Genomic DNA, 7,897 nt, shown 5'->3' on the forward strand with positions numbered 1-7,897 from the left:
ACTGAATGGAATTAATATATCCACAGAAATTGAATTCTCTGAAATGAGTAGACTGCACAACATGCAGTCAGAACAACCCCACTTGAAATAAAAAATACTCTAGGTGAGTTCTATATTTTTATGCGACATGTTCAAAACTCAATAAAATTAGTGGTAAACTTGAATGATTTTCATGATCAAGGGTCATTAACATTTGTTGAGCTGCTAGATTAATCAAACAGTGCATGATCAGCTCTATGCCAATGGAAGCATGAATTCCCTTAGTCGAGTGCACTTAAAGTGGGGGGGGGGGATGCTGTTTTCTCATCAATTGCCTGATGACAAAGAAGGAGACACAAGAGATGAGCAACACACATAAAATGCTGGAGGAACAGCAGGTGAGTTGGCACTTATTTATGTTTCGGGCTGAGAAGGGTCTCAACCTGAAATGTTGACTGCTTATTTCCCTCCACAGATGCTGCCTGACCCATTGAGTTCCTCCGTCATTCTGCATGTGTTGACAAGGAAGAAGGCTTGGATTCACACTGATCAGTGAACGATGTCCTGTACAATGAGCCAGTGACAAAGAAAAGTGTAATGTATGGATCTATTTCTTTTAGAGCAATGACCCCCCCCCCCCACTTAGCACTATGTATTGATCTGTTGTTTGCTCGTATGCATTGTTCCCTCTCGCTCTCTCTGCAATGTGAATACACCAGTTAGAGCCATCTCCGTGTCTGTGCTTTTACTTAATATATATGTAGTTGTGCACAGACGCAACAAGAAGGTAGACCATATAATAATTCTCCAGCAGCATAGCTCTCAGGGCTTAGCAGGAGTGCACAGTAAAATTCAGAACCCAAAGATGCTATGGTATAACTCTGTCTAGTATCTTTTTTACACAGCCCTGAAAATCTTAACTTCTATCTCCCAAGTCCTTTATCCGATCCTGATGGTTCATTTCACTAAAAACCTAAAGCTTGATCTCATATGTTCAATAGTTGATCCTCTTTCTCAAAAGACTGTGCCTCTGCAGACCACAGATGATGACTCTTCCTCTCAGCATAAAACATGAAGTCATTTGAGGGACTGAGAGAAATGTAGATATCAGGCCAGTAAAACCGGGCAGGAGGAAAATAATAGGTATGATGGGACAGATAGTTTAAAATATATAGTATGTATTTTAATGCCAGAAGTATTATCAGTAAAGGTACTGATCAGTTCATGGAACTATAATGTTGTGGCCATTATGGTGACTTGATTGAGATAGGGACAGGAATGGGTGCTTAACATACCAGGATTTTGATGGTCAGGTTTCCTCCTCACTGACAATCAAGGATGCGTGCTTAGCTCATTGCTTCACTTTCTCTACACCTGAGGCACAGCACAAGCACCATCTAAAAATTTTCAGATGGCGATGAGAAGGCGCACAGGAGCAAGATGGATCAGCTGGTTGAGTGGTGCGGCAACAACAACATTGCACTCAATGTCAGCAAGACCAAGGAATTGATTGCTCATGGAACAGTCTTCATCAAAGAATCAGTGGTGGAAAGGGTGAATTTCAAGTTCCTGTGTGTCAAAACCTCTGAAGATCTATTCTGAGCTCAACATATTGATGCAATTACAAAGAAAGCACAGCAATGGCTCCAACATTTTCCCAACCACTGAGGTCAGACTAACTGGCCTATAGTTTCCTTTCTTCTGGCTTTCTACCTTCTTGAAGAGTGGAGTGACATTTGCGATTTTCCAGTCTTCTGAAACCATTCCAGAATCTGGTGATTTTTGAAAGATCATTATTAATGCCTCCACGATCTCTTCAGCCACCTCTTTGAGAACTCTGGGGTGTACACCATCTGGTCCAAGTGCTTTATCTACCTTCAGACCTTTCAGTTTCCCAAGAACTTTCAGTCTACTTATGGTAACTTCACACACTTCAAGCCCCCAACACCTGGAACTTCCACCATACTGCTAGTGTCTTCCATTCTGAAGACTGATGCAAAAGACTTATTCAGTTCATCGTCTATTTCGTTGTCCCCCATTTCTACCTCTCCAGCATCTTTTTCCAGTGGCCCAGTAGCCACTCTCTTTCACACTTTGTGTACCTGAAGAAACTTTTGGTATCCTCTTTAATATTATTGGCTAGCTTACTTTTGTATTCCATCTTTATCTTTTTATTGACTTTTTAGATGCCTTCTGTTGGTTTTTAAAAGTTTCTCAATCCTCTAAATTCCCACTAATCTTTGCTCTATTATATGCCCTCTCTTTGGCTTTTATGTTGTCTTTTACTTCTCTTGTTAACCATGGTCATGTCATCTTTTCATTAGATACTTCATCATCTTTAGGATGTATATATCCAGTGCCTTCCGAATTGCTTCTAGAAATTCCAGCCATTGAGCTCTGTTATCATCCTTGCCAGTGTTCTTTTCCAATCAATTCTGGTCAACTCCTCTCTCATCCCTCTGTAATTTCCTTTACTCCACTGTAGTATTGATATCTCTGACTTTAGATTCTCCTCCTCAAATTTCAGGGTGAATTCATCAAATTATGAACACTTACCCTTAAGGGTTCTTTTGCCTTAATCTCTCAACTGTGGTTCATTGCGCAACACCTACTCTAGAAAAGCTGAACCCCTAGTGGGCTCAACCACGAGCTGCTCTAAAAAGCCATCTTGCAGGTGTTCTAGAAATTATCTTTCCTGGAATCCAGCACCAATCTGATTTTTCCAATCTACCTGCATATTGAAATCCCCCATGGTTATTGTAACACTGCTCTATTGGCATGTACTTTCTATTTCCCACATGTGGGAAAAACTGAGTTTCAGGTTGCAGGGAAATAAAAGACAGGTGGGAAGGATGGACTTCCTTCTGCAATCCAGCTTAGACCAAACGAGTTGAATACTTAAGATTGAATGTATCTTAACCAACCTGATATCATATCATCCTAACATACTTTCAACATTTCTGAAGAATCTTGTCTTTGTATTGTTGAATAGATTTCTGAAAAATTATAAAGATATATTTAAAGAATTGTTCATGGAAATGTAAGGGCATCAAAAGTATGCATCCCTCTTGGAAGTTTTCATGTTTTGTTGTTTTACAGCATTGAATCAACATTGGCATTTTTTGACACTGATCAACAGAAAAAGACTTTCGTATCAACGTGAAAACAAATCTCTACAAGGTGATCACAATTAATTACAAATATTAAACACAAAATAATTGATTGCATATTTACCCCTTCAATATGACACGTCAAATCATCACCAAATTCCAGCCATTGCTGCTCTGCCATCATCCCTGCCAGTTTCCAATCAATTCTGGCCCACTCCTCTCACTTGCCTTTGTAATTCCCTTTACTCCACTGTAAAACTGATACAACTGACTCTAGCTTTTCTTTCTCAAGATTCAGGATCAATTTAATTATATTATGATCACTTGGCCCGAAGGGTTCTGTTACCTGAAGCTCTCTATTCACTTCTGGTTCATTGCAGAACAACTATTCCAGAATAGCTGATCTAGTGGTCTCAACCATGAGCTGCTCTGAAAATCCATCTCGTAGGCACTCTAGAAATTCCCTCTCCTGTAATCCAGTACCAACCCGATTTTCCCAATCTACCTGCATATTGAAGTCCCACATGACTATAGTAACATTGCCCTTTTGGCATGCATTTTCTATCTCCTGTTGTAATTTGTAGGCAACATCCTTAATATTGTTTGGAGGTCTGTATACAACTCCCATCAGGGTCTTTTTACCCTTGCAGTTCCTTAGCTCTATCCACAATTGTTCAACACCTTCCGACCCTGTGTCACCTCTTTCTAATCATTTCATGTTTTACTATCAGAGCAATGCCAGCCCCTCAGACTTCTTGCCCATCCTTTCAATACAATGTATATTCTTGGACATTAAGCTCCTAGAGTAACCTTTCAGCAATGATTCGGTGATGGCCATAACATCACACCTGCTGATGCAAGTTCATCTACAAAGTGTATTTTATTCCGTATACTGTGTGTGTTCAGATACAACACCTTCAGTCCTGTATTCACCCTTTATGATTTTGTCGCACCATGCCCAACCTTTTGATTCTTAACTTTGTCTGAGGTCTTTCCAACATCTATCTGCCTCTACAACCTCTCCACAAACTGTTCTGGCATCCCGATCCCATCCCCTTGCAACTCTAGTTTAAATGCCACTGTGCAGCTTTAACAAACTTTCCTACTAGGATTTTTTTTTTATATTAGTTTTTTTATACACTTTCTACATAGCTACAGATTAAAAAAAACCCAGATCAAAATGAAGAACATTGATACAGTGCAAAAATAAACATACAATAATAATATGATACAAAGAAAGATAATTGAGAAAGCACCTACTAGGATATTAGTCCAACTCCAGTTCAAACCATCTCTTTGTGCAGGTCCCACCTTCCCTGGAAGAGAGACCAATGATCCAAAAGTCTTACTCCCTCCTTCCGACAGCAACTTCTTCACCTCATATTAAACCATATAATCTTCCTAGTTCTGTCCTCACCAGCACATGGTGTGGGTAGCAATCCTGAGATCACAATCCTGGAGGTCCTGCCCTTTAACATAGCACCTAACTCCCTGAACATCCTATGCAGAACTTCGTCAGTTGTCCTACCCATGTCATTGGTACCTACATGGACCATGACCTCTGGCTGTTCACCCTCCCACTTGAGAATACTGAGGACTCGTTCTGAGATATCCCGGACCCTGGCTCCCGGGAGGCACAAAGCTATTTGGGAATCTCATTCTCACCCACAGAACCTCTTGTCCGTTCCCCTAACTGATGAATCCTCCATCACCTTCCCCCTTCCCATCTGTGCCACAGAGGCAGACTCAGTGCCAGAGGAGTTGTTGTACTGAAACCTCTGTTGGATAATGAGCCTGGCCAGGTGGCCAACCTTTCAGCGGGTGAGCAGTTAGTGAACTGTGACCACAATTCCTTATGTTATGAGATAGCTATAGATAAGGATAAATATGGACCTTGTTGGAAAGTATTAAACTGGAGTAGGACAAACTACAATAGCATTAGGTAGGAACTAGGGAGATTTAATTTGGAACTGCTGTTTTTGGACAAGTCCTCATCAGACATGTGAAGGGTGTTCAAAGACAATCTGCATAGAGTATAGGACAGGTACTTATGTTCTACTAAGAACAAAGGACAAGGAGGGCAAGGAAAGAAAACCTTGGATGTCAGGAAGAAAAAGGACAACAATGTAAAGCTTCAGAATCTAGAAGCAAACAAAGTCCTTGAGCATTATAAAGAAGCCAAAAAAGAACCCAAGAAGGGAATTAAGAAAGCCAGGAGGAGCTATGAAAAGTCCTTGGCAAGAAGGATTAAATTGAATCTTGAGGGTTTTTGTACATACATCAAGAGGAAGAGAATAATTAGGGAGAGGGTAGGGCCACTCAAGGATAAAGGAAGGGATATTTGCTTGGATGTGGAGGATGTGGGTGAGGTCCTCAATGAGCACCTTAGATCAGTATTCTCCAAGGAGAAGGACATGGAGGATAGGGAGATCAGTGCTGAGTGTATTGTATACTAGGTCACTTCAAGGTAAAGGAGATGATAGTGATGGGTCTCCTGAAAAGCATTAAAGTGGATTTGTCCCCAGGGCTTGATGGTATATACCCCAGGTTATTGAGAGAGGCAAAAGAAGAACTGCTGGGTCCTTGACCAATATCGTTGTGTCCTCACTAACCACAAGTGAGGTCCCGAAGGACTGGTGAGTAGCTGAAGCTGTTACATTATTCAAGAAGAGAACAAGGGATAATCCTGGAAGCTATACACTGGTGAGTATCATGTCAGTGGTAGAGAAGTTATTGAAGGGAATTCTTAGGGATATCATTTATGAGCAATTGGAAAACTGTGGCCAAATTACGGAGAGCCAGCATGGCTTTGTATGGGGCAAGTTGTGCCATACTAACTTGATTTAGTTTTTTAACAAGGTGACAACGGTGATTGATGAAAGTATAGCTGTGGATGTTGTCTATGTAGATTTTAGTGGTTTTGGAGAGGGTGCAAATGGTTGTTTTCTAGATTAGAGAGCACGTGCATAATGAGATGTTGGACATACTTGGGTTATTTTCTCTGGCGCGACAGAAGTTGAGAGAAGATCAGCTAGAGGTTTTTTACAATTAAGAAATGCATAGATAGACAGGCAGTATCTCTTAACAAGCTTTGAAATGACTAATGTCAAAGCATTTAACGTGAGAGGTGGTAATTTCAAAGCAGTTGTGAGGGGCAAATTTTTTTACACAGAAAGTGGTGGGTGCCTGGATGATGGTGGAAACATAAGCATTAGGACTTTGAAGAGACATTTAGATAGGCACATGAATATGAAGAAAATGGAAGGATATGAACATTGTGCATGCAGAAGAATTTGGTTTAGTTAGCCATTTGATCAATAATTTAATTTGTTCGGTACTACTTTGTGGGCCAAAAGGCCTGTTACTGTCCTGTACAGTTCAATGTTCTATTCATGTACATGGCAATTATAGCTTTAATTACAAGTTCATGCAATCAGCTTCTCATTGGGCTGTGCCAATTATGTGTGGAAGTTTGCTGAATCAATCTAATGAGGTTTTTATATTAAATAGTCATGTCTCGGCTGGAGCTGCTGAATTTGTGAATCCATTAATTTTCTTTCCTGCAGGAACATGGAAGCAGACACAATCAAAGGAAAATTGCAGTTGCTTTAAATATGAAATAAGTACTGATGTTGGAAATACTCAGCAAACGTGGTAGCATCTGTAAAGAGAAACACCACAATTGCAAGCTCCCCCTCTACATCACGCACTACATTGACATGGAATTATCTCAACAATCTGCTGGAGGAACTCAGCAGTATCTACGGAAGAAAGGAAATCATGGACATTTTGGTTGAACCTTGCATCCATTGTGATGCTCTAGATCAGAGGTGTCGAACTCAATTGCACATGGGGCCAAAACTCAAAGCACACTTTAGGTCGCGGGCCGAACAGGATAAACATTTATTGAACACACTAAAACTAAACATATTTTGAACATAAATATGAATAAAAACAGACAGGAATATTATTCCAGAAAAAATAAACTAAAACTTTAAATAACTTAAATATTTTGCTCTCCATAAAAATATCTCCTGTCAGTATTAAACAAGTTAGAAATATGAGCATGCTGCAAAAAAACCCTGAAAATATAAATAAAATTTGTGCTTTTCAGCAAAAGTTAAAACAACAACAAATCAAAACACTCAGTTTTCTTTGCTCTTATGCCGTTTTGTCAGAGCTGGATGCTTGGCATCTTTTCTTGGCAATAAGTTCGTTTAGATTTGGTGTAAGGTTCTGTGTTGTGGAGATTCTCAGGATGGACTGCAGGTGTTCATCAGTGAGACGACTCCTGTGTGATGTTTTGTTAATCTTCATCACTGAGAAAAGCTTCTCACACAGATATGTGCTACCAAACATACACAAGGTTCGAGCCGCATGTAGACGGAGCTGAGGCATTGACTCAGGAATGGAGCGAATAAACTGTACGGGCCCTGCAGTGTCGTACTTTGCCTTTAGTGTCCCATTACACTGCAGCTCTATCAGCTCCATCTGGATCTGTACAGGTGCAGTTTCCACGTCGACGGCAAATGGGTTGCGAAGCAGCTCGAAATTAATTTTTTGTGCTTCAAAGTCACCAAAGCGCCGTGCGAACTCAGTGTGAAGTGCGCTCAGTTTATCAGCAAAGTGCGCATTTGGGAACATCATTGCGCTGACCTGGTTCAACATTACTTGGCAACAGGGAAAATGAGGCAAGTTGCACTGGTGCATTTGTGTCTCCCATAAGAGCAGCTTCACTTTGTGATTTTGCTCTGATAAAAAACGTCTGCTGAGATGTCAGATTCTTCTTTAACTCTTCTATTTTCTGT

The 7,897-nt window shown here is 40.4% G+C and overlaps 1 long non-coding RNA gene across 1 annotated transcript; it reads left to right on the plus strand.

The window, feature by feature from the left end:
* The first annotated feature begins 451 nt into the window (after positions 1-451).
* On the plus strand, positions 452-7,242 carry LOC140736901 (uncharacterized). Its single transcript, XR_012101022.1, has 3 exons — positions 452-578; positions 3,079-3,159; positions 6,656-7,242. It is a non-coding gene; the product is annotated as an uncharacterized lncRNA (long non-coding RNA).
* Positions 7,243-7,897: the final 655 nt, after the last annotated feature.

This window comes from Hemitrygon akajei, chromosome 12, assembly GCF_048418815.1.
Source record: "Hemitrygon akajei chromosome 12, sHemAka1.3, whole genome shotgun sequence".
In the NCBI taxonomy this organism is placed as follows: domain Eukaryota; kingdom Metazoa; phylum Chordata; class Chondrichthyes; order Myliobatiformes; family Dasyatidae; genus Hemitrygon; species Hemitrygon akajei.